The sequence below is a fragment of the Gnatocerus cornutus genome, chromosome 2 (assembly GCF_029298725.1).
Source record: "Gnatocerus cornutus isolate USDA-ARS CGAHR chromosome 2, icGnaCorn1.1, whole genome shotgun sequence".
Lineage (NCBI taxonomy): Eukaryota > Metazoa > Arthropoda > Insecta > Coleoptera > Tenebrionidae > Gnatocerus > Gnatocerus cornutus.
Genome location: NC_142234.1, coordinates 21,743,860 through 21,747,500, shown reverse-complemented (window position 1 = coordinate 21,747,500; position 3,641 = coordinate 21,743,860). Strand labels below are relative to the sequence as shown.

Sequence of the window (3,641 nt, the reverse complement as noted above, 5' to 3'; positions counted from 1 at the left end):
TTTCACCGTTGTGGATAATCAATTAAACTTTGTCTAAAATCGCCCTTCGGATAGAGTTGTGCCCATCCCAAATAGTTGAGATACGATCTTCGCCCATCGACATGAATGAACCTGAAACCGATCCACCAACAAACGTTTATCTAAAGAATTTTTATACCGCCGTCCCTATTTCTGCCTCGATTAATTACCCTCCTGGGAACCAAGTCAATACCGAAAATCTTTTCCGCACTAATCTGTTAAATGCGCTACTGTGGTCGTTCGAATTTTTATGGTTCCGGCGATTTTGGTGTTCGCTTCGGAGAGATTTCGACGATTGTCGGAGCATCGGGTTATAATTTTTCCAAGTAACGAAGACATCAGTGACACTTTACGGTGCCGGTGGATTTTTTTCGGATCGGACAAAAAAGTCGAGTTTTATGGCTCCGTGCTCACATGTTTTCCCAAAGATGAACGATAAGTCTAATTTATTTATAGTTTGTCGAAGTGAACGAGAGGAAGATACCGGAGAAATATGGGAACTGTTAGATTCAGATTCTTAACTTTCTGAACTATTCACCCATTTATTGGGAGAAATTCACTTCTGGCCTTCAATTTCTCCAGTGGGAGGCAATGATAAACTCATTACTTTGAAATGTAACAACACCTACTCAGCAAGTGAACAAAGAAATGATCGAGTTAAATAACAATGAGCACTTTGATATTATTATCTACCTAACATTTATTACGACGCAATTGCGGGGCGCTATAAAATCACCTGCCGGACAAATCTTTATTATTCGTTTTACTAATCTCAGACTGTCCACAGGTAAGCCAATAATACAAATTGCGCATAATTTTTTTAACCCCTCACTAAAGTTCCAGATAAACATGAAATTTGTAACTCTTCTGCTCTTCGCTGTAGTTATAACAGCCGCCTATGGTTGGCCCTTGGGTCCGAAAAACTCAATGAATGGTGATAACCCGCTACTTGGCCAAATGTACAAATCTTTGGGCGATTGGTTCTACAAGCTGAGCATTGATGCTGATCCAAGTTTGAGTCTTGATGATGCGAAAATGAGGAGATAAATTACCGTTTTTTGATTACAGATAAGTTCAAATAGTTAAGAAAAATTTAATTGTAGAGATTGGGATGAAAATTCTCGCTAGTCTTCAAATGTGACCGTTTGATTGCACAATAAAGTTTATTTGCCACTATGGAAAAAATATTTTTTGCACACAAAACCCCTTCCAAATGTAACAGTTTTTTACCTGTAATAAAAAAAATTAAACTCTGTTCTGTATCTGTCATTTTCTCAATTGACGTTTTGCACTAAGGTTTCGCGCCACATTATTCTGTCAAAAATCAGCTGTTAAATGACACTGTGGGATCTTGTCAAAATTCGAATGGAAAAAACACGTAAAAAATCAAACTTGAAGTTTGTTTTGATAGTTTTAACGTGTGAGAAAAGCCAAAATCTTACTGTTTGAAAAGGAAATTAAATTATTATAGTTAATTTTTCATCACGTTTCCCACAATAAAGCATGTGGGGTTTAGATCAAGAATCGCCACCAGAGAGCGTATTGCTTAGCAGCAATCGTCAATAGTTAATACACAACTCAAAAATAGTAATTTTCCTAACTTTCGTACTTGTAGCACTAAAATTACCAAAATTACGAATTTTAGTCAAGGATGTGAAAATTTTTTGTTTGGTCTCAAAAATAAAAAATTCTAAAATCTGTGTCTTTCGCTCTACAATTTTGCAATTTCGTAGAGTTAATATACGACTCAAAAGTAGTAACTTCCCCAAATTTCATCGTTGCAGCACCAAAATTACCAAAATTATGAATTTTAGTTCGGGATGTAGGAGTTTTTTTCTTAGTCCCAAAAATAAAAATTTCCAAATTCTGTGTTTTTGGCTTTAGAATTTTGCAATTTGGTAGAGTTAATACACGACACAAAAATAGTAACTTCCCCAAATTTCACAGTTGTAGTACTAAAATTACCAAAATTACGAATTTTAGTCAAGAATGCAGGAATTTTTTGTTTGGCCTCAAAAATAAAAATTTCTAAAATCCGTGTTTTTTGCTCCACAATTTTGTAATTTGGTAGAATTAATAAAAAACTCAAAAGTAGAAACTTCTCCAAATTTCATCGCTGTAGCACTAAAATTATTATAAATTTTAGTTCAAGATGTAGGAATTTTTTTCTTAATCCCAAAAATAAAATTTTCCAAAATCTATGTTTTTTGCTCTACAATTTTGCAATTTGGTAGAGTTAATATACGACTCAAAAATAGTAACTTCCCCAAATATTATCACTGTGGCACTAAAATTACCAAAATTATAAATTTTAGTTCAAGAAGTAGGAATTTTTTTCTTAGTCCCAAAAATAAAAATTTCCAAAATCTGTGTTTTTTGATCGACAAATTTGCATTTGGGTAGAGTTAATAAACAACTCAAAAGTAGTAACTAATCCAAATTTCATCGTTGTAGCACTAAAATTACCAAAATTATGAATTTTAGTTCAGAAGGTAAGAAGTTTTTTTTTAATCCCAAAAATAAAATTTTCCAAAATCTGTGTTTTTTGTTCTACATTTTTGCAATTTGGTAGAGTTAATATACGACTCAAAAATAGTAACTTCCCCAAATATTATCGCTGTAGCACTAAAATTACAAAAATTATAAATTTTATTTCAAGAAGTAGGAATTTTTTTCTTAGTCCCAAAAATAAAAATTTACAAAATCTGTGTTTATTGCTCTACAATTTTGCAATTTGGTAGAGTTAATACACGACTTAAAAATAGTAGCTTCCCCAAACTTCATCGCTATAGCACTAAAATTATTAAAATTATGAATTTTAGTTCAGAATGTAAGAAGTTTTTCTTAGTCCCAAAAATAAAAATTTCCAAAATCTGTGTTTTTTGCTCTACAATTTTGCATTTGGGTAGAGTTAATAAACAACTCAAAAGTAGTAACTAATCCAAATTTCATCGCTGTAGCGCTAAAATTACAAAAATTATGAATTTTAGTTCAGAATGTAAGAAGTTTTTTTTTTAATCCCAAAAATTAAATTTTACAAAATCTGTGTTTTTTGCTCTACAATTTTGCCATTTGGCAGACTTAACACACGACTCAAAACCACTAACTTCCCCAAATTTCATCCCCTCTGCACTAAAATTACCAAAATTACGAATTCCAGCGAAGAACGCGGTAAGAAACGCGTCAAAGCAGCAGCCCTCACCCCCCTTGTTATTCTGTTTTTTTTTCGGTATCACTGACTCCTTTTTCTATACACCCCCCGGCGCCTTTCCCATGCCCCGCCGCACAAACCCCCAACCCCCTAGGTGCAAATGTAAGATGTTGAACAAGCACGTGCCGCCCTCTTAGCGGGGGCTTAGCCGATTTCCACCCTTCATAGTCGAGGGTTGAAGCGTGTCCGTGTGAGAAAGCGGACGTTATTAGCCAAATCAAAAGTTCGTGTACGTTCTCCACTTTCAACCCCGAGGGTAGGGTGGGTAGGGGAAAAGAGACGGCGACAATGGTGATTTATCCTTTTTTAATAGTTTTTCGGTTTGGACGTGTCAACGTAGCAAGAGACCCTCGTCAATCTGAAAACAATACCACCGACTGTTTTATTTTATCACCACTTCCTAGATATGAGA

General features: G+C 34.5%; 1 long non-coding RNA gene across 1 annotated transcript; it reads left to right on the top strand.

Moving 5' to 3' along the window:
- The first annotated feature begins 717 nt into the window (after window positions 1–717).
- On the top strand, window positions 718–1,273 carry LOC148180087 (uncharacterized). The gene is made up of 2 exons (XR_015769691.1): window positions 718–805; window positions 856–1,273. It is a non-coding gene; the product is annotated as an uncharacterized LOC148180087 (long non-coding RNA).
- The last annotated feature ends 2,368 nt before the right edge of the window (window positions 1,274–3,641 follow it).